Source organism: Danio aesculapii, chromosome 2, assembly GCF_903798145.1.
Source record: "Danio aesculapii chromosome 2, fDanAes4.1, whole genome shotgun sequence".
In the NCBI taxonomy this organism is placed as follows: Eukaryota; Metazoa; Chordata; class Actinopteri; order Cypriniformes; family Danionidae; genus Danio; species Danio aesculapii.
The window spans coordinates 42,711,104-42,735,773 of NC_079436.1; the positions used below are offsets into that span (position 1 = coordinate 42,711,104).

General features: G+C 36.3%; 1 long non-coding RNA gene across 1 annotated transcript; it reads right to left on the reverse strand.

The window, feature by feature from the left end:
• Window positions 1-4,208: 4,208 nt before the first annotated feature.
• LOC130236993 (uncharacterized) lies at window positions 4,209-24,384 on the reverse strand. Its single transcript, XR_008838513.1, has 3 exons — window positions 24,292-24,384; window positions 7,086-7,188; window positions 4,209-4,609 (listed from the first exon to the last, which is right to left on the reverse strand). It is a non-coding gene; the product is annotated as an uncharacterized LOC130236993 (long non-coding RNA).
• Window positions 24,385-24,670: the final 286 nt, after the last annotated feature.

The window sequence follows — 24,670 nt, forward strand, 5'->3', positions numbered from 1 at the left end:
AATTAACCAAAAAACATTATGATTAGAAGCTTTTATAGAATCTTTTCTTGCTTCTCCAAAGAACATTTTAGTGAACCAATTTTCATAGTGTGAAGAACTTTACAGTGCATCCGGAAAGTATTCATAGCGCTTCACTTTATCCACATTTTTTATGTTACAGCCTTATTCCAAAATGGATTAAATTCATTTATTTTCTCAAAATTCTACACACAATACCCCATAATGACAATGTGAAAAAAGATTTTTTGAAATTGTTGCAAATTTATTCAAAATAAAAAACCTGAAAAATCAAACGTACAGTATTCATAGCCTTTGCTCAGTATTTTGTTGATGCACCTTTGGCAGCAATTACAGCCTCAAGTCTTTTTGAATATGATGCCACAAGCTTGGCACACCTGTCTTTGGGAATTTTTGCCCATTCCTCTTTGCAGTACCTCTCAAGTTCTATCAGGTTGGATGGGACGATGTACAGCCAATTCTAGGCTTATGCTAGTTTTGTCGAATAAAATCAGCAAACAATGTAAATTAAATACGACAACAAGATGCTGTGGAGCCAGAAACTTGAGACGGGGCCATTTGAGGACTTCTCACTGTGTATGACAGCATCACTATGCATTTGACTGTGGTTTGTGAGTTGTGCAATCCGAGGTGGAGAAGGAGAACAGTCAGAATGAGTGATATAAGAAAGCTGATTACACTGTTAATGATGTATCTGGAGGAACTGGGGATGACATGAATGAACAGAGAATGTCATTCAAGTGTGTATGAAAGTGTTGTAGAAAAGTATCAAGCATTTGATGAGGAATTAATGTGTGCACACTAAAGCATGACATTTGAAATGATCCCATCGAGACACAAGAGTCTGATCTGTCTCTCTCTCTCTCTCTCTCTCACACACACACACACACACACACACACACTATTTATCTCTGTTTAGTTAAATATGTATCAGATGAGAGCAGGTCACCATTACAAACTTTATCTGCATATTAGAATGCTATCAGAAGGATCATGTGACTCTGAAGACTGTAAAGGCTGCTGAATATTCAGTTTTGGCATCAAGAATACATAACATTTTAATATATTCAAATAGAAAAGTTTCATTTTTGTATGGGATTAATTTCAAGATAATACGGTAAAAATTCTTTATTTTTTGCAATCAATGTAAATGAGGACTTACAATGTTTTATATAATTACAGTTACTACATACCTCGCCATTGTACGTTTTTTCCCCAATACATCCAGGTTTTTAAATAAAATCTGCCTCTGTAAAAGTAAAAAAAAAAACACGATAAATCTTTCTGCACTGTAAAACCCAAGTCAACTTCATCAAATGAAATAAGTGTAGTTAACTCAAAATTTACTGAAAGTTAATTCTACTCATTTGAAAAGAGTTTTGAACTCAGTGTTGAAGGTAATGAGTAAATTAAATACCTCATTACTTCAACTTAAATGGAGCGAGTTTACAGTACTCATATAGATTAGTTTATTAACTCAAATGGTTTGTTGCAATTGGTTGAGTTCTGTTAATTTATTAGGTTTTACTGTACTCAAATTGCTTCGTTTACACAAATGGATTAAGTTCACAGTACTCATTAGGATTCGTTTTTGAACTTAAATGGTTTGTTGCACTCGGTTTCCTCAAATCGTTGGAGTTACTTTAACTTTTTGGGTTTTACAGTGCGTCATTCTTTAATCATCCTATCTTCTGAATGTTTTTTTACTGTATCTTCTACAGAACACATAGAAGAAAGTTTCTGGAGAACACTGGGGTTCAAAACATTGATTTTTATTGTAAAAAAAACAAAAAAAAACATAGCTGCATCCAAAATCCAGAACTTTTCTATGCAGCTGCAGGGAAAAAATAAAGAGAGTTCTTTAAAGTTTTTATAAATGGTTTGGATTTTTTTATGTATGTGTTTTGAATTAAATATTCAGTTGCCTTTTATTAGATCAACTACTGTCTTCAATATTTAGCAATAAAAATATTTAATTTTAAATATTGGAAATAAATATTTATACCTAGATATTTCACATGTATATCTCTACATATTTCCCCAGATACATAACTGGACTAATCAGCACAAATCAACCCCATATTTTAAAACTCTTCAAAACCTGGAGTCATGTTTGGGTCAACTAAAAAAATTGCAATTCATTGCCAATAAAACATGATACGGATTTGCATCAATCACTTTTTTTAGTGTTTCAACTTTGTTTTTCCATAATTTAGCAGTGCATTTTATAATCCATGAAGAAATAATTGGTTTTGTTTTTTCCTGTGTTTGCATCTCAATTATTTGCTCTCTTTGTAGTACATGAATGGACAAGTGGGTGGGGCTAAAAGTCAATGACATAGAGGTAAGTGTTGATCATCTCCTGCAGTGGGTGGTCTTTTGTTGTACTAAAACATACTGAATCAAACTATGAAACAAACTGCTCTGTTTCCATAAACCAAGTCCAAGTCCAATCAAGTTCATTAAACCAAGTCCAAGTCACCTAATTCGTCCCTTTTCTAAGAACTGGTTTAATGACAGATAGATTTTTAATAAGTACTTGTTGCCACCTATGGAGCAACAATATACAGTCGTTGTTTAAAGTGTGAAACTTACAATTTCTGATTCCTAGAACTTTCCAGGTATGAACAACATAACTATATCACTAATAATTTCTGGGATTTATTGTGATAATACTAATAATGTTAATTCATCCATTATGAATAATCTCATGTATCCAATTGAGAGACAAAAACCATCTTGTATATTTAGAGAAAAGTGTTATTTTTACTTAAAGTGGGTTGTGATCACACACATAATGTAATGTTGGTTTCATTCATACTTAACACTAGAGGGCGCCCTCATGCATAAACTCCACGTATGCATCACAGAAGTGAAGACATCATTGATCACTGTACTGGAGAAAAAGAAAAACCCAAAAGAGATATATGGTTGTGGCAATATATGGTATATGTTCTTCAATCAATCCTAGCTATCAACAAGCTTCAATCAATCCTAGCTATTTTTATAAGATTATAGTATATTTAAAATGCAGTGCACATTGACTAGCAATTATCATTGTATTGAACACTTTAAAATAGTACAATATCTTCTGATTTGAAACCACATCTTGTCACAAAAAAGTTATTCAAAACACTTGATTGATGTTATGAACTAAATTTAGAGTGAAATTTGATCTGTAAACGTTTGTTTGTAAAAAAACACACACACACATATATACACAATATGCAAAACAGTAGCCCCCACATTTTCTTCAAATCTTTGTACTTTTATTCACTGCACAGAATTCTTATAGAGGGCAGTATTTATATCTGTATTTTGCAAATGGTAAGACATTGGCCATTCATAGAACTTTCTAGAAGCATCAGTTTTTGGTTTCCAGAATGTTCTCTGCTGCTTAGAAATTTTTTATAATGTAAATAGAAATTTCCCTCTGGGCTAGGAAAACATTTTAGATACTTTTTAAATTGTTAGAAAAAAATAAAATAAAATAAAACTCCCTGCAAGGTTAGTTTTGGGTTCCCAAACAATAGATCATTCTTATTTGGTTTCTAAAAAATAACCAAATATAAACCATATGGGAGCATTCTGTGTTGCTACACTGAAAAATTTCTGCAAATTAGCAGTTTTCAGTATTTTGTGATTCATGTTTTAATTTTTCTCCATTCATTTCTGCTTTTGAATTGCATTATGGGACCTTGATCTTTCTTCCAACAAATTTTAACTTTGAAAAGTGCGCTTTATTAACATTTTTAATAGTTTGAAGTGATATATTGTCTGGGTTGGTGTTATATATTATGGAAAAAAAAATTGTAACAAACTGCCAGTACATTTTCTGTTATTTATGACTTATTTCTTTTATATATATTTTTTATACAATTATATTATTTCAATCTACTAAAATGTGACTTTGTTAAACTGTAGAGTTGAATTTTCAACACCAAAAGTTGACAGAGCAAGAGATCAAGGTCCCATAATGCAATTTAAAATCGTAAATAAACAGAAGACACTTGTGAATTACAAAACATGGAAACTGTTAATTAAAAGATATTTTTACAATGTAACCTACACTGATAACCTTGTGAGTAGCATTACAATTGCAGATTTGTTATGACTTAACATAAACACAAAAAAATACTAATGTTTCATACTGTGTCATTTTTAATACAAAAAAAAACAAAAACCTCAAAAACATAATTGTGCAACCTAGTGATTGTGTCACAAATAATTCAGTCATCAGTGCTAGGCCTTTGCTAACGCCTGAATTCTTGTTCATTGATTCACATTACAGCAAACTAGGGAGTGGAAGGAGCCCGTCGTTCTTTGTAAATTCCCCTCACACACCTGTACGTGTTAAAGCGTCTTGATTACTGCAATTATTGGCTGAGATCATGGCTCAATACTAAGAACGACATCATTGACATGACACACACACCTCTCTCTCTCTTTCCCTCCATCAGGCAGTCTGGGGAATAAAACTGAAGATCCGGCAGAAAGAAAAGGAGGCCCTGATGAATCGGAACAACGACACACACTTCTACACACACCTCGCACATTCACAGCGAAGAGGAAACCTGCACTAAAATAGCCGCTGAAAAAAAAAGACACAGAAATTACATTAGCACTTCGGCAGGAAAACCACACACACACACACAAACACACTCACACAGAGCATTTGGGCTCAAATAGGCATGAAGGACATTCTATATTCAGCAGACACATTTGCGTAATTATAGAATCGCTGCCTGGAAAGACCAGGTGTCTGTGTTAGGTGCTTAATTTGTGTTTATCATGGTCGGGGTGTTTAAAATTAAATGCCTGGTCATAGTTTAATTCACTCTCCTTAATGTCATTGTGTATTTCTGGTTACACACACACACACACACTTTTGAAGCAGCTTAGCTTTTGACACAAACCTGAATGAATTATCTGCAGTCTCTACCCCAAACAACATAGGACAGTAGGAGGCAGTAGAGAGCAGCCCAACAAAAAGTACACAGCACATACAAACATAACCACATTAGCATTTCATGTTTTATGGGGACTTTGAATAGACATAATGATTTTTATACTGTAGAGACTATTTATTCTGTGCACTTTTCCCAAACATATCTCTAATCCCAACCCTCAAGGGAAACACTGTGGTTTTATATTGTCAAATTATCAATTTCAATATGTTTTATAAGCCATTTTCCTCACAGGGACAATACATGTCCCCACAAAGTCAAAATAACTTGTATTGCTATAATTTTGGGGATATTTGGTCCTATTGTGATGAATACCGGGACTCTCTCTCTCTCTCTCTCTCTCACACACACACACGCACACATTTGATTTTGTGAATTGTGGGTACATTTCATAGCTTTCCATTGTTTTTATACTGTATTTTCTATTGGCCTAACCCCACCTTCCCCCTAAACCCAACCCTCAAAAACTGTGGACAGTTTTCCTTTCTGAAAAAACTCATTCTGTGTGATTTATAAGCTTTTTGAGAAATACTTTCACCACCTTGTTGTAATACCTGTGTCCTGATAAAGATATTTAAAAAATAAAAGATAAAGATTTGTGATATGTCACAAAAACATGTACACAGACACACATTAATAATATTATAAAATATACACTATTTTATAGTTTGTATAAAACTTTTATAACATTTTATAAATTTTATATTTTTAAATATATATGTATGAATAAAAAATGAAAAATAAGAAAAATATATAATTTAAATTGTATTAAATAATACAATTTAAAATAATGTTTTTTTTTACATGTAATATTTCATTATATATATAAATTTACACATATATTCTTGTGTCTACCTGTTGCAAATCTGATGCCATGTACAAAACATTCAAAATTAATAATCGGATTTACTGTAATTTTACTATTTTTCATCAAAACAAAAAGTCAGTTACTTATAAATTATTTTACATTTTTATCATATATGCATTATTATTTATGCTTTACATTTAATCAACACTTTCATAGTAATAATGATCTTTTTTAAATTTTGTCTCACCTTCATTATTGACAAAACAAAATTCACTAAAACTTAGTCAGAAATCTTTTGGGCAATAACACAAGTAAAACAACGCTTGAACACATATGGAGCCAGATCAGTCTCAAAAAAAAAAATACATTTACAAAATAAATATCATACATCCACCACACAATTAACATTTACAAAATCCAATTTGTAAGTTCAAAACATGATAAATAAATGCAAAAATTTAATTAGTGAATTCAAACCACGATTCAAAAATACACAAATCCAATTTATGAATTCAAACCACGATTCAAAAATACACAAATTCAATTCATGAATTCAAACCACGATTCAAAAATACACAAATCCAATTCATGAATTCAAATCACGATTCAAAAATACACAAATCCAATTCATGAATTCAAACCACGATTTAATAATACACAAATACAATTTGCAAATTCAAAACGTGATTCAAAAATACACAAAACTAATTCATAAATTTCAAACACGATAAAAAATATACAAATCTAATTCGTAAATTCAAAACATGATTAAATAGTACGCAAATCCAATTCATAAATTTAAAACACGATTCAAACATACACAAATCCAATTTATAAATTCACAACACAATTCAAAGTATGCAAATCCAATTCCTAAATTCAAAACACAATTCAATAATACACAAATCCAATTTGCAAATTCAAAACACAATTCAGAAATACAGTACACAAATCCAATTTATAAATTCTAAACAATTAAAAAACTACACAAATTCAATTTATAAATTTAAAACACTATTTTCACAAATTGTGTTTACAAATTGACAAATAGGATTTTGTAAATGTGAATTGAGCTGAATTTTATTTTTTAAATGTATTACTTTTGAGACTGAGCCCCATACTATGAACATGTTCCTTTGATTTATAACAAGGCTAAAAGATCACCACATAAAAAAAAACTGAAAGGAACTAATTGTTTAAAACTTAAGTTCCCACAAATCTGCCCACGTTTCTGCATCCATGCTGTCTTGTGCATGTGCATGTGTGTGTGTGTGTGTGTTGCATTCAGCCACCTGTCAGCCTATTCTGCTGTTGATGTTTTAGGTTCCAGAACTGTAGGAGTGATCCATAAAACTGAGCCCCAGAGTCCAGCACTCTTCACACTCGCTGCTGTTACTATGAGAGATGCGAACAAGTGAAAAAATATGAAAAATCACAGCAAACAACAAGACTCTTGCCTATAATTAAAACCACATAATCTGTTTCTGCGTCTCTCTCACCTGCCTCATAATTAATACTTTCTCCTTCATCTCTTTTTATAGCTCCACTTCCGCAATTGTCGCTCTTTCATTTGGCCTTTTCCACTGTTGTTTTGATTTTCCCTTTCAGAGGCAGCCAGTGTTGTGTGTGTGTGTGTGAGAGAGAGAGCCAGTGTTTCACTTTACACCGCTATAAATAATGAAAACCCTCCATATCAAATCTGTTGTGTTCATAACCCCGTATAGCAGAGAGATGTAATGAAATCATGACAGCAGTGGCCTAATGGTTAGAGAGTTGGAGTTGGTGATTCAAAGCTTGCAGGTTCAAGTCTCAGCACTGGCACAGATTGTAAGCAGGAGAGTGAATATTCAGCAACGGTTGACATGAGACGCTTGAGCAAGGTACCAAACCCCCCCCACTGTTCCAGGTGTGTGTTCGCGGGTGTAAGTTGTTTTGAATAAAAATTGTCTGCTAAATGCCAGGAGTGGCTCCCGGTGTGGTCTTCTGCTGCTGTAGCCCATTCGCCTCAAGGTTCGACTTGTTGTGCGTTTAGAGATGCTCTTCCGCATACCTCAATTGTACCGAGTGGTTATTTGAGTTCCATAGCCTTTCTATCAGCTCGAACCAGTCTGGCCATTCTCCTATTCATTATTATTTTATTTAATATTTTCCATATTATTATAATATTTATAATATTTATGTATAATATTTAACATGTTATTTTAGGTGTACTCATTTTTGCACTGAGATTTTAAGTGTTTTCTAAGCTCCATTTTTAGCTTTGGTACTGGCTAATATAATGTATATACACAAATATATTACTGTAAAGCATCTTTCAGAAAATATTAACTTAAAAGAAAGATCTGTGAGGGGTGTACTCATTTATGCTGAACACTCCATGTAATAACAGCAAATTAGATAAGGTCTAAACCATTGAGATAAGAGAAAAAGGTAAATTTAATCTTAGGCTTTAATGTCCTGGGTCAGCATTTCAATTTCAGTTTGAAGGTACTACAGAATTCAGTGAATATAGATGCATTTAAACAAACAGCTTTATTAAACAGTTATATCCATTAAAATAAGACTTAGGTCACCTAATATCTTTAGGAATAGAGAGTTAATATATTTAAATTCAAACAAAAAAAAGTTACAAGTAACAAAATTTCAACAAACTTTTATATTTTCACTGCATGTTTCCCTTGGTTTCCCCCATTCATTATAATTTTATTTAATATTTTCCCCCAACATATTATTTTAGGTGTACTAATTTTTGTACAGAGAAGTGTTTTTAGGCTTAATTTTTAGCTTTGGTACTGGCTATAATCTAATGTACATGCACAAAAATATTACAGTAAAGCATCCTATAGAAAATATTAACTTAAAAGAGAGATCAGTGAGGCATGTAATCATTTATGCGGAGCACTTGAAAGTTATTCTTTTTTTTAAATATATAAATTATGTTTCTACATTGTAAGATGCATTCCGAGAGAGCAGGTTTGCACACTGCCTATGTCCAAGGAACAGTATCCTGTCTGCAAAGTAATGCTAATTATAAGTTAGGCACATCAGGTCTGACAGTCTATGTGTGAAATACAGTATCATGTCTCCAAAGTAATGCAATGCAAAGTAATGTCTTTTGTCTAACAAATGGCCGGGCACTTTCAGGCAAAGCCCAAAAAACAAGATTTGTGTACTAAACCTGTAATAGCAGTTTCTGTTTCTACTAATAAACACTGCCCACTAAATTGTGTATTTAAGAGTGCTAGCTGCAAATAGTTCAGAGATTTTTTGATGAACGCCACAGCGACGGTGAGTTCTTTTTAAAAGATTCTGCTTTAAAGATACTGCTTTAAAGATACCTGAAAACCCTCCTGGTTTTGTCTCCTCTTCAAATTCACAACACACTCTACAGTTTGTAATAACAGCAAATTAGATGAGGTCTAAAAAAAAAGAAGCATCACCATTGGGATATGAGGAAATCCTTTGGAAGGTTAAACTTGACCTTCGGCTTTAATGTCCTTGGTCAACATTTCAATTTCAGCTTGAGGGTACTACAGAATTCAAAAACAAAGACTCAAAATGATAGTTTTTTGTAGTAAAGACATTTACAGTACACATAATGCAGTTTTAAACAAAAGGATGTAAGAACAGCAAGGTCACATTCATATTCATGCACTCTTATGCCCTACTTTCTCTATGGCATTATGGAAATTTAGAAAGACCCCCCGAAATATTGCATCAGGTCATTTATTATACTCATGTCACAACTGAAACACATTTTAAAGTCAAATGTGACAACTGACCTGCTGCAGAAGCAAAAAAAAAAAGGAACAAGTCTTTCTGAAAATAATGATTTTTGCAAATTGTTTCTCTGAGGTGAAAATGTACAATGGCAGACCTTCACCTGTTCTGTTCTCTCCACTACAGTGTTACAATTACTGAAACACTCACGCTGGCTCACAGTGTCCAAGTACTTTTAAAATGAAAAGCATTCGAGCTCATTTCGTTCAGAAGCTGATGGCTGTTCACAAAACCCACACAGTTAGCACTAGTTTCCTTCTGTACAATCTTTCCATTGGTATGAACTATGATTGACAGCTCCACAAGTCCATTATTAATGCTTTAGAAAACATCTCATTCTCACACGCAGCTCTGAAACATTTTGCACAGGCAGAACGTTAAAATCCCTCGCTTTTCACACTGCAGAACGTAGACAGATGCTAATTCCCTTTTATCTCTTCAAGTTAATTGCATACGCTTTTTAATCAATGAAAATAGAACAGTTATTTTTACTGAAGCTTACAACTTTGGTTTCGGCTGCAGCCTGTGATTTTTAATTCATTGTTTAAATGAATCTCGGAAAGCACTACTTGCATAAGACATTAATGTTTTATCGATGTCATAATATCTATGCATATTTTATGAAGGAGTTCCAGTCGGGTGTTGTAAACATATTGCATACAACACCTCGCCACTTCCCCAGACAATCTATTACAATGTTTGAGAGAGTTAATATTAAATGTCCAGTTGAGCACAAAGGGAGATATTTAGTTGATGATAATGAAACAGTTGCCGGCCCTAGTTAAGGTCCATTCTAAAGCTCTTTCTGATTCTGATTCTGATTCTATGATTTTTTTATTTGAACTTTTTATCGATTTTTCTTGTTTAAAATAATGCACATGAATATCAAATAGAGAGCATTCACATAAAAGCAGAACAATACAAAAGAAATAAATACAATAATAAATAAATACAATAAAGAAATAACATCATATAATGTAGTGCACTTGATAGTGGACTTCAGGAGAAACCCCCCTGCTCTCCCCCCACTGAGCATCATGGACAGCATTGTGGCAGCAGTGGAGTCATTCAGGTTCCTGGGCACCACCATCTCTCAGGACCTGAAGTGGGACCCTCACATTGACTCCATTGTCAAAAAAGCTCAACAGAGGCTGTACTTTCTTCGTCAGCTGAGGAAGTTTAACCTCCCAAAGGAGCTGCTGAAACAGTTCTACACCTCCATCATTGAATCAGTCATCTGCACATCAATAACTGTCTGGTTTAGCTCAGCTATTAAATACGAACTCCAAAGACTACGTCGAATAGTTCGGACTGCTGAGCGAATCACTGGTACAACCCTTCCTACTCCCCAAGAACTGTACTTATCCAGAGCGAGCAGGAGGGCTGCCAAAATCACTCTGGACCCCTCACACCCAGCACACTGCCTCTTTAAACTTTTACCTTCTAGTCGACGCTACAGAGCACTGCGCACCAGAACAGCCCGACACAGGCTTCTTCCCTCAGGCAATCCATCTCATGAACACTTGATGATAATAATTGTGGAGCCAACATCACTACTTGCTATACACTTTTATACACATATACACTTATTTAACCACACACTTACATGCCAATTTGCACATAACAGCTGCACATATAACGTTGTATATAGTAATAAACATGTACATACACTTGTCAATCTGTATATTTGCACTCACTACTTACTTCTATTTTTTAAAATATATTTATTATCTGTTTTTTGTCCTGTCTCTGTTATCCTGTTGCACTGTAGAAGCTCTGTCATGAAAACAAATTCCTCGTATGTGTGAACATACCTGGCAATAAAGCTCTTTCTGATTCTGATAAATTGAGTAAGTAAACCAAACCAGAATGCATAAAATAAAAAAAGAAGAAAAATAAAATAAAAAAAGGGGGGTTGCTAATATCATAGCCTTAATTCTTTTTTTTTGTCTCGTTACATGTTTGTGGGTCACAGAAATTTTGAAATTTTCCCCATTTATCAAAATAAATTTGAAATCTTCCATGTAAACTGTAGGAGAGTTTTTCAAAAGCTGCCACTCGTCCTAACTCTGAGATCCACTCGAAGATCGGAGGTCTACTGGAAGATTTGCAGTTTTTAGAAAAATCACCCGTCTGCCTAGCATGATACAGATCTGTATCTACTGTGATTCAGCTTTATTCATGTGGCTTAAGGGACAGGGCTCACCAAGTTTGTATAAGCTTGGGCAAAAGTCATACTGGGTCTGCAATATCTTTACAAAGTATTCATGCACCTCTCTCCAAAAATGTTGGACTTCTGGGCATTGCCATAATACATGAAATAGGTCACCTGCTTCTTCTTGGCACATTATATGATTTTAAACAAAAGACTGCAGAATTTTTATCCTTTTAAAGAGCCCCTATTATGGGTTTTCGAAAATGACCTTCTATGCAGTGTGTAACACATCTAAGTGAATGAAAACATCCAGCTCAGTTTTAAATCTGTATGTGCACCGTTTAAAACTATTGATTCTTTAACAAAATAGTCAACTCAGAGTCGAATGAATGAATCGAGTTGGGTTCGGATCTTTTGCTTGAACGCGTTGACGTCGATACGGTACATCACCAAATATGTAGTACCGGTTCCAGTAAAACGTGAACGCGCCTTTCCCTTCAGACACGAGTTGAGCGCGGGGGATTACGGGACTGATCATGACACGAAGATGACGATCACTGACAGATGGAGATTCAGCTGCAGGGAATAAAGGGTTAAAGTTCATTTTCACAACAACATCACAGTTTAGCCAACCTAGTGCTGTGTTTGTTCCTGACATTTTTCTGATAATTGATACAATAACCTACGCTGCAACACGGGATTCGTCGACCATTTGCTATTAAAGGAAGGAGCAGCAGAGCCTATTATGTATGGGACTGTGTCAGTAACTGTTACAATTCATATGGACTAGTTATTTCCTCCTTTGGATCATAACATGCAAGTGTCATTAAAATTGTTGCCTCGTTTTCTGTAGTTTGCAAAATATGTGTTTAATTGTGTGTTATAAGTTGTAATCTCCCCGCACGGCTTGTAATCACCTATCTATTATAGAGCAGTGCTTGTACTGTATCTCTCAGGTTAAATGTTCATGGGGCTGTTCACATATTGCGTCTAAAACCACGTTAAAAAAAAACGCAATGCGTGCTTCTGCCTGTACCGATTTAAATGCGTTTCTGGACTCGCGATCCTCTGCCATTTGTCTTTGCTATGGCCACCATCAGCTGTTCCACATGCGTGTGGCATGGCCAATTTTCAAAAATAGTTAAGCTTTTGCCACTGTGTGGTTTAATACTGAATGTGTGTCGTTGTTATTACTTGGGGTTAGGGTTTAAGAGTGGAGTAATATGCTGGTGCTTAACTACATTGCTTTATTCCTGCATTGGGTTCTCACATACTCTGTGTGCTACCTCATAGCCATGGTGGGCGTTTCTCTCTGTCTCACGATGAACCCAGTCAACCAATCACAACAGAATATGACCTTTTATAATGCGAAATAGGGGCTTTTTAAGCGATGGATCTCAATCCTGGTCCTCGTGACCCCATGCCCATGTTGTAAATTGCTAAAATAGCTCCCTATTCACTATTCCCTACACTATAGTCCAATTGAAGTAGTTAAAGTACTTTAAAGTACATAATAAAAATTATCTTTTTATAGTTAAATTATTCTAGAATTACAGTATGTTGAGTTTTGACAATCTGTAGTAATGAACAAAAAATCATTTGTAATTGATGTACTTCGGGACATAAACTATTGCTAAAAGTTTTGGGCCATCCCTCCAAATCATTAATGAGGTGTTCCAGTGACTTCCATTGCCACAGGTTTATAAAATCAAGCAACTACACATGTATCCAGACTGCTTCTTCAAATATTTGTGGAAAAATGGGTCCCATTCGGAAACTCAAGCATGGTACAGGGATTCTGGAGTCAGATCTAAGTTTCAGTAGTCATGTCAAAGCAGTAATTAAATCAGCATACTATCATCTCAAAAACATTGCAAAAATTACAGTAGATGCTTTGTTTCCAGTGAGGATTTGTTCATGCTTTTATCACCAGCAGGGTGGATTACTGTAATGGACTCTTCACTGGCCTTCCCAAAAAGACAGTCAGACAGTTGCAGCTCATCCAGAATGCTGTGGCCAGGACTTTTACCAGAACCAGAAAATCAGAGCATAACACATCTGTCCTCAGGACTTTACACTGGCTCACAGTTACATTTAGAATAGATTTTAAAGTATTACTACTTGTCTATAAATCACTAAATGACCTAGGACCTCAATACATTACAGATATGCTCACTGAATACAAACCTAACAGATCACTCAGATCATTAAGATCAAGTAATTTAGAAATTCCATGGGTTCAGTCAAAGCTGAGTAAATCGGCCTTCAGCTACTAGCCCTCCGCTGCTGGAATCAGCTTCCGGAAATGGTCAGATGTGCTCCAACATAAGGCACATTCAAATCAAGACTTAAAACACATCTGTTTAGCTTTGACTACTGAATGAGCACTGTGCTACAGTACATCCAACAGATCGCACTATTATGCCTTTATTTTCTTTTTTATTCCTTTAAAACCTATTTAACACATTTGAGTCTGTTTTTTTTCAAAGAATTTATTTTTTGTTGTTTTTATTTTCTCATTCTTGTTTTTTAATTCCTCTTTATGTAAAGCATTTTAAATTACCATTGTGTATGAAGTGTGCAATATAAATAAACTTGCCTTGCCTGCAGTGAAAAGTTACCACCTTGTGCAATAAGTTCCTCCTAAATATTCCACACTCCACTGTTAGTGGTATTATGACAAAGTGGAATAAAAAGCTGTCTTTTTAGATACAATTTAAAGATGGCCCTTTCTTTCGACACAATCTACATTGTAAAAGCGCTATACAAATAAAGGTTAATTGAATGGAATTGAATTGAATTATTCCAAAATGACATGGATGAGTGAGCTTGGTGTGAATTGCCTGCACGGAGTCCTGACCTCAACCTGACTAAACACCTTTGGGATTGGGAGCCAGGCTTTTCCTCCAACATCAGTGTCTGACCTCACAATAAGAGTGAAAAATTCCCAATAACACACTTCTAAACCTTGTGGAAAGCCTTCCTAGTAGAGTTGAAGCTGCAAAGTGTGGGTCAACTGCATACTGTATTAAACCATACGGATTAAGACTGGGCTGTCATTAAAGTTAGTGTGCATGAACTGTAAAGGCAGATTTCCCAGAACATTAGACACTATATGTATTTCTGAATCTGAACATGATATTCAACGAGAAAAAAAAAATCTTTGATGAAAACTTTACAATGCATTGTTCGGTTTTTCTCATGAAACACACATGAAGCTTACTGCGTCACTATACGAGAACATTCATTCATTCATTTTCTCGTCGGCTTAGTCCCTTTATTAATCTGGGGTCGCCACAGCGGAATGAACCACCAACTTATCCAGCATTTGTTTTACGCAGCGGATGCCCTTCCAGCCACAACCCATCTCTGGGAAACATCCATACACACTCATTCACACTCATACACTACAGACAATTTAGCCTACCCAATTCACCTGTACCGCATGTCTTTGGACTGTGGGGGAAACCAGAGCACCCGGAGAAAACCCACGCGAATGCAAGGAGAACATGCAAACTCCACAGAGAAACGCCAACTGACCCTGCCGAGGCTCGAACCAGCGACCTTCTTGCTGTGAGGTGACAGCACTACCTACTGCGCCACTGCGTTGCCCTTATACGAGGACATAAACAACATAAATTTCCAGAGCTACTCAGAGAGCTGCTTCAAAAGCATTTTATCGTTTAATTTGATAAAAGCTTTCATATAAACACAGATAACATCATATAAACAACTTAAAATTATATCAGAAATAAATTACTACTGCGTGATACACAGCATATAATGTTCTTGTATATTGCATCTTGCAATGTGGAGTAGATAGCATGGTTTTCATTCTGCATGTATTAAAAATAAAGGAAGTTTTCACAGAAATGCCATAAAATAACCATTCTGAATTCCAAAAATAGCCTTTTACAGTGAATGAAGAATGCACTATAAAGAAGCTTTTGCACAATAAAAAAGTACCATGGATGTTAATGATCCTCCTTAGAACTATCAATGCCAATAATAAAAAAAGCCTACAGTACATTTTAACAAAATATTTTCTGCTTGTTCAAACTACTTATGTAGAATGAGGTTAAACAATACAATTCTTAAGATTTTTTGTGACAACAAGAGTTGTTTTACGTTCAATTCACTTAAAGAGCCCATATTATACATGAAATAGGGTCATATTTAGGTTGTAAGGGTCTCCAACAACAGTCTAATATGCATGCAAGGTCAAAAAACACTTTGATGGTCTTATAATCTGCATTTATTTTTACCTAATTATCCCAGCGACTCCCATATGAATCGTTCAGCGATTCATTTGTTCCCAAACCCTTCCTCAGCGCGAAGCTAATCTGCGCTGATTGGACCAATGACAGCCTGCTGCGATTGGTCGACACGGACCAGGCTTCAGCGCGAGAGTGAAATGCCCAGCTGCTAATCTACAATATAAAAGTAGTCACAGTGTACACACGCTTCATAGTGGATTTTGGCTGCCAGTGGGTGAATGTAAACACAGACGATGGACTAGAAAATACTGACGACTAACTATTTTATTGAGCAAAAAGTCCAAGAACTGGCGAGGAGGTCACAGTCTTCTTGCTCTTTTCACACACACACACACACACACACGCACACACACACACACAGGGCCTGCGCGTCCATAGAGGACCGGCTGAATAGAGAGGGCGCGGCGCTCAGTTATATCCACGAATACCCGTGCGTTACACACACGAGGAGACACAGACACACACACACACACACACACACAGGGCCGGCGCGTCCATAGAGGAGCGGCGCTCAGTTATATCCGCGAATACCCGTGCGTTACACACACGAGGAGACAATAATATTGAGCTGAAATATTTTGAAACTTGTCCGTTGCATGTGTGTAAACAGCTGACGATCCGTAATCAAAGCGGCACGCGTCGCGTTTTCAACGTGGCTTTACACGCGATATGAGAATATAAAGAGTGAACCTGATACAGTACACGCGGTTACAAGTAACAAAACACAACTGAATATATAATTTGCAAGCTAGAGTAAACGAGGCAATAATTTTAATCGCACGTACTTACACTGGTGAAATGGGGGTAGAAAATGATCCATGATCCACTGATCCATGTTCTGACAGTCTATACTGATCCTTCCTTTAACAAACTGAATAAGTCTTCTTTGAAAGCATATAGTTTCCAGAAGCACTCAGAACTGCTCAAGGCTGGGCTGTATTGCTGATGTTTCATCTTTGATTAGACGGTCCATATAAATCCATCTGCACAGCGTGACTTCATTCGACCGGTGTCTGTGTGTGTCTCTGTGTGTGTGTGAGACTTTTTTTCTGTTAGTGGGCGGGGCCGCAGGTTTCAAATCTGCCGGGTTTGCGAGCCCAACTACTTGTGTTTCGTAGCTGCGTCATCGCGAAACACCTAATAACTCGTTATCAAGACGACTCGTTTGAAGCACTATGAGTCGACTCTTTTATAGATGAATCAATAGTTTTAAACACTGTACATTTACAGATTTAAGCCTTAGCTGGATATTTCACTTCACTTAGAGCTGTGTGACACACTACATGGAAGGGCATTTTCAAAAACCCATAATATGGGCTCTTTAAATTTGTCAAGTTCAATTTAATGTGTTAAGTAATCGATTTGTGTTGGGACAACCAGAATAAATTGTGTGGAACTCTACATTTTTACAGTGTACACTGTTAAAATACAATTTGTGTTGGTTTTTTCTTGGCATTTACAAAATTTAAATTGATTGAAAATGAAACAATTAAGTTGTCCCAAAAAAACATCCAGAATTGAGTTGTTTTTAGTTCATTTTTAAATAAGCAGTTTGAACACATTTTTTGAGTGTATGTTGCTAAGTTGCACTTAGAAAAAATCCAGTGCCATCATATTATGACTGTGAAAAGCACACAGTCTAGCAGTCCTTACTGCTCATCAGAGTGCATACACACTACACTCATTAGCCAATACAAAACTGAGCATTGGTCAAAAGAACTACGATTCTCAAGCCATTTCACTGCATTCCTGCTTGATTGCAGCCTGATCCTGCATCTTTGCACATTCCAATCCATTGAAGTGACACTCATTTCACCGTTCTATCGCTCGTCATCTCAGAAAAGATCTCCACACTGAGCTGTGACGCATGCGACTGGATGCCTACTCATCACCCTGGAGCTCTACCTGCAGTGTTCTCGTCCTCCCCCATGATGAAGCTCCTCTCCAGTCTTATTTATAAGGATTTTACAACATCCACTGACTCACCAGTAATGACTAGTGTTTCCTGACAGGTTCTGTCTGCCCTGCATCATGATCTTAACAGCACTCCTGGAAATAGTTTAAATTTAGCACTTGACTTGTGTTAGATTCTTTTCAACCTGTCCAAGCGGATGCCACTTTACATACGCCATTCATTTAAAGCCTTCACAGAAAGCATATGCTAACAATAGACCTAAATTTGTTCATTTGCAGTAGCGTGAAAAAAAGTTTTTTTTGCATGTTTGTCACACTTTAGTGTTTCAGATCATCAAACTAATTTAAGAATTATTCCCCAATGACACAAGTAAACACATCACTGAGTTTTGAAATGAAGTTTTTTATTATTAATAAGAAAAATTACAAATCTATGCTGTTCCCAATTAAGAAATCATTTAAATAGAACCTGCCTGACAAAGTGAAGTAGACCAAAAGATCCTCAAAAGCTAGACATCATGCCGAGATCCAAATAAACACAAATGAGAAAGAAAATGACTGAGATGCAGTGGCGGATTTAGGCATGGACAATATGAGCTATCACCCAGGGTGGCATCTTGCTCTGGGCAGCATGGAGCCCTCTCCAACCCCCAACTCCTCAAGCTTGCGATGGTACTGTTAGTCTGTAAAAGCTAATAAAGCCATTCCAACCCCTTTTTCACACTACTGTATGTGAACACATCACTGAGATTTGAAATGAAGGTTTTTATTATTACAGGAAGATAAAATACAAAACAATGCTGTTCGCAATCAAGAAATCACTTAAATAGGACCTGCCTGACAAAGCGAAGTAGACCAAAAGATCCTCAAAAGCTAGACATCATGCCGAGATCCAAAGAAACTCAAACACAAATAAGAAAGAAAATGACTGAGATGCATTGGCGGATTTAGGCATGGACAATATGAGCTATCACTCTGGGCGGCATCTTGCTATGGGCAGCATGGAGACCCCCCCAACCCCCAACTCCTCAAGCTTGCAATGGTACTGTTAGTCTGTAAAAGCTAATAAAGCCATTCCAACCCTTTTTTCACACTACTGTATGTGAACTCATCACTGAGATTTGAAATTAAGGTTATTATTACAGGAAGATAAAATACAAAACAATGCTGTTCGCAATCAAGAAATCACTTAAATAGGACCTGCCTGACAAAGCGAAGTAGACCAATAGATCCTCAAAAGCTAAACATCCTGCAGAGATCCAAAGAAATTCAAACACAAATGAGAAAGAAAAAGACTAAGATGCAGTGGCAGATGTAGGCATGGACAATATGAACGATTGCCCAGGGCGGCATCTTGCTATGGGCAACATGGAGGCGGCACGAACGCTGTTTGCCTAGAGCGCCAGTTAAGCTTGTGACGGTACTGCTTGTCTGTAAAAGCTAATAAAGCCATTCCAACCCCTTTTTCACACTATTGTATGTGAACACATCATTGAGTTTTGAAATTAAGAGAAAAGATAAAACAAAACAATGCAGTGTGCAATCAAGAAGACACTTAAATATGACCTTCCTGACAAAGCGAAGTAGACCAAAAGATCCCTAAAAACTAGACATCATGCTGAGATCCAAAGAAATTCAAACACAAATGAGTAAAAAATGATTGAGATCTACCAGCCTGGAAAAGCTAATTGTCACGCTGGTAGACAAGGAAAACAGAGATGGTTATCTTTTCTGAAGTTTTATTCAAAACAAAGTCACTAATCACAAAGGGAGCTCAACGGGTTGATACTGTATATGTGCTGTTGTGATCTTCATACACAGCAATATGAGTGACAACAGTTGTAGCATTCGATCTCACTAGAAGTTCGCTCTCAGTAGACACAGCAGGTGAGTATACAGACACACAGTTCATCTAGTAGATATTGGTTTTCCTGGTAAACATTACACAAGTGTAAGCTTTCCACTAGATCGATGAGAAGGATCAGTAAGCAGACAATGATCATCCGTTGATGAGTATACAAGCACACAGTTCATCAGAGTGATAGAACATCTTCTAGTAAACATCAGATAAGAATAATCACTTCCCTTGATCAGTATGAAGGACTCGAAGACTCATAAGGAACATCCATGGAAGAAGGAGAGAAGACGAAGGAGCAAAGGTGAAGACAACAATCTGACTTCAATACCGGCCGAAGAGTGAACAGAGAAGGTGGGTCTTTATAGTCTCCTTGGGTGATGGGGAACAGGTGCAAGTCATTAGAAGTCTGGTGAAGGTTCACGGGATCGGATGGAGGTGGTTTGGGAGAACGTTGATTGGGTGAGCAGGAATGAACCGGGGGTGTGACACTAAAGCTGCGGTCATACTGGACTTTTTCTCCCATAGACTTCCATTCATACGCACGCGAATGCGTCAGACCTGAAACGCAGGGTCATGTGTTAAGTTTCGGAGTTCGCTGCGGTGCAAAGTTCAAGCTTGGTGAACTCTGACCTGCGAATTTCGCATCACTTTACTGCAGGTTAATGAAACTTTTCATTATTACAGGAAGATAAAGTACAAATCATTGCTATTTGCAATCGAGAAATCACTTAAATAGGACCTGCCTGACAAAGCGAAGTAGACCAAAAGATCCTCAAAAGCCAGACATCAGACATTCAAACACAAATGAGAAAGAAAATGACTGAGATGTACGAGTCTGCAGTGGCAGATTTAGGCATGGACAATATTTAGGCATGGACATCTTGCTGTGGGTGGCATGAAGACCCCCCCAACCATCACCTCTTTAAGTCCAAAGAAACTCAAACACAAATAAGAAAGAAAATAATTGAGATCTACCAACCTGGAAAAGCTAATAAATCCATTCCAAACCCTTATTTACACTATCGTATGTGAAAGCAACAAGATGGTAACGCAGTTCAAACAATAACAAAGATTTCTATGTTGCAATGCTAAGCTTAAATATTACATAGATTCAATTCAAAATATTTTGCAAGAGCTCGGTGGGGCTGGTGACAAAAATCAGTGTTAATTTGTAGTGTTTTTTTATGTGTAGCAAAACTAGGCCTACGCTTGGATCAGTGCATGTAACATCAGATTTCATTTCATTTTTAGCAGTACTGAGCCTTCTGTATTTTGTGTTTGTATTGTATTAATGAAAGGGCAATAGCTAACAATATTGTTTTATATCAAAGCTTTTTTCATGACTTCCATTGTTTAAATATAAAATTGGTATATCATTTTAAACCATTGACAGATAATTGCATTCCGACTGAATAAAAGTTATTGATTTAATTTAAGTATTCGACATAAATGACAATACAGACGCAATTAATGAAATACTACAACATATGCAAATAATAAATGTCTAAACTTCTCCTGGAAATCTATTCCAGCAGGCAAATATTGCCTCTTAATGCAAAAGATAATTTCTGACGCTGTACTCGAGGCACAGTTTCAACATCTTTGTTGATCTTCACTCTTTGAAATCTGCTCAGACAGAGCGATCTGTTCTCTCAGAAACATAATAATGTTTGCAGGAGCTTCTCAGACATTTAACAAAACTAAGACATCCAGCCATTCGGCTTTCTTTTTATATAGAATCACTGTCAATGTGAATCATTGTGTAGGAGTCCGGGGTCTATTTAATCTTGTCGGGGGTTTGAGAGCATATTCAGAAGATGCTCTCAATCGCAAATATCATGCGTGTTTTTATTACGCAATGCATCTATAAATCGATTCTCAGCGAAGACCACAGAGTAGACATTTCTCCCAAATGCTATGAGTTTGTGAAAAATGTCAAACCCCCTCTGGAGTGAGCGAAAAAAGAATCAAGCTGTCTCTGTTTCTCTCTGACACAAACAGTTGTTCTGTGGGTCAGTATTGATCTAAAGCTCGGTGTGAAACTTGCAGGTGGAAAACTGAAAATCCTTAAAGGTGGATGTGTTGTGCAAGTATGTAAATAATGAATGACCCATACTTCAGACTGATTTATTTTTAATGTAAAAAAAAAAAAAAAGCACAATGTTGATGTAACACAACAGCCTATAATATACACTCACCGGCCACTTTATTAGGTACACCTGTCCGACTGCTTGTTAACGCAAACTTCTAATCAGCCAATCACATGGCAGCAACTCAATGTATTTAGGCATGCAGACATGGTCAAGACAATCTGCTGCAGTTCAAACAGAGCATCAGAATAGGGAAGAACGGTGATTTAAGTGACCGTGAATGTGGCATGGTTGTTGGTGCAAGAAGAAACTGCTGATCTACTGTGATTTTTGCGCACAATCATCTTTAGGGTTTACAGATAATGGTCCAAAAAAAAGAAAATATCCAGTGAGCAGCAGTTCTGAGCGCAAATGCCTTGTTGATGCCAGAGGTCAGAGGAGAATGGCCAGACTGGTTTGAGCTGATAGAAAGCCAACAGTAACTCAAATAGGCACTAGTTACAACTGAGGTATGCAGAAGAGCATCTCTGAACGCACAACACGTTGAATCTTGAGGCAGATGGGCTAAGAGCAGCAGAAGACCACACCGGGTGCTACTCCTGTTGGCTAAGAACAGGAAACTGAGGCTACAATTCACACAGGATCACGAAGTTGGACAATTGAAGATTGGAAAAACTGATGAGTCTCGATTTCTGCTGCGACATTCGGATGTTAGGGTCAGAATTTGGCATCAACTACATGAAAGCATGGATCCATCCTGCCTTCTGTATTAATGGTTCAGGCTGCTGGTGGTGGTGTAATGGTGTGGGGGATATTTTCTTGGCACACTTTGGGCCCATCAATACCAACTGAGCATTGTGTCCACGCCACAGCCTACCTGAGTATTGTTGCTGACCATGTCCATCCCTTTATGACCACAGTGTACCCATCTTCTGATGGCTACTTCCATCAGGATAACACGATGACACGGATGACACGGTATGTCATAAAGCGTGAATCATCTCAGACTGGTTTCTTGAACATGATAATGAGTTCACTGTATTCAAATGGCCTCCAGATTCACCAGAGCTCAATCCAATAGAGCAACTTTGGGATGTGGTGGAATGGGAGATTTGCATCATGGATGTGCAACCGAGAAATCTGCAGCAATTGCGTGATGCTATCATGTCAATATGGACCAAAATCTCTGAGGAATATTTCCAGTACCTTGTTGAATCTGCGCCACGAAGGATTAAAGCAGTTCTCAAGGCAAAAGAGGGTCCAACCCGGTACTAGTAAGGTGTACCTAATAAATTGGCCGGTGAGTGTAAATAAAGTGACATAAAACATTCAAATGTTGTTATAATTTATGCATCTTTAAATCATTGAAATGTTATTTATTCAACAGAAAACCAAAGAAGTTGTTTTAATGCTTCTCTACATGAAGTGACTTTGTAAAGTCACTGGTGACTGCAATAAACTAATAAAAATCAATACACCACCATACATTTAGTCTGTGCAGGTATGGCTTAACCAATATATTAGGCATGTCACCTGCTTTTTGTGTATGACATATATATACAGTTGAAGTCATAATTATTAGCCCCCTGAATTATTAGCCCCCTGTATATTTTTCCCCCAATTTCTGTTTATTGAAGAGAAGATTTGTTCAACACATTTCTAAACATAATAGTTTTAATAACTCATTTCTAATAACTGATTTATTTTATCTTTGCCATGATGACAGTAAACAATATTTGACAAGATATTTTTCAAGATACTAGTATTCAGCTTAAAGTGACATTTAAAGGCTAGGTTAATTAGGTTAAGTTATGGTAATTAGGCAAGTCACTGCATAACAGTGAATTGTTCTGTGGACAATCCAAAAAAATATTGCTTAAGGGGGCTAATAATATTGACTTTAAAATAGTTTTAAACAATTTAAATCTGCTTTTATTCTAGCCAAAATAAAACAAATAAGACTTTCTCCAGAAGAAAATATATTAAAGGAAATACTATGAAATATTCCTTACTCTGTTAAACATAATTTTGAAATATTTGAAAAAGAAAAGAAATTCACATGAGGGCTAATAGTTTTGACTTCAACTGTATTACCCTGAAAATAATTACAAGAAACTATTTTAATATCACTCTAGCACCATTTTATCCATCTCAAAATCACGCAGGGGTGTAAATATGACACCAGCTTTTAATATGGACTATTGTGACCTTGCCTCTCTTCCCCCTAAAAATGTACAGTGAGCTGTACTGAAATATTGCAAACGCTGGTCTTTACAGTGACATAAATAACATGCAAGTGATCAAAACAAGAAAAATGCTTTTAATATTTCTTTGCTTGAAATGTACATAATTGATTTTGGGATTCACATACATTTAAAAGCATCAAAGTTCATTCTAAATGTAATTTTGCAGTAATTTACTCACCCTTAAGCCGTCCAAGAAGAAGGTGACATTTCTTTCTTCCCCAGTAGAGCATTAAAGAAGACTTTAGCTGAGGCCCTAGGTATTTCTTGAAATGCAAATTGATGGCTGATTGAAGAGAAAACAATTGGATACAGAAAAAAAAAAGAGTTTATATAAAGTGGACTCAACTCCAATGTCCAATCTGTAGTAAATAAACAGTCATCTCACATATGAGTACATCTACATATGCTGAATCTCCAAACTGTCATGACCATCTGTCAATATTTTACACAGACTTCATTGTATTATTAGGAGCCATAGACATTCATTTTATTTTGTTCTTTGTTTTGTTGATTCTGACCAAAAGCAGAAAAGCAGAGCACATCCTGTCCTCAGGTCT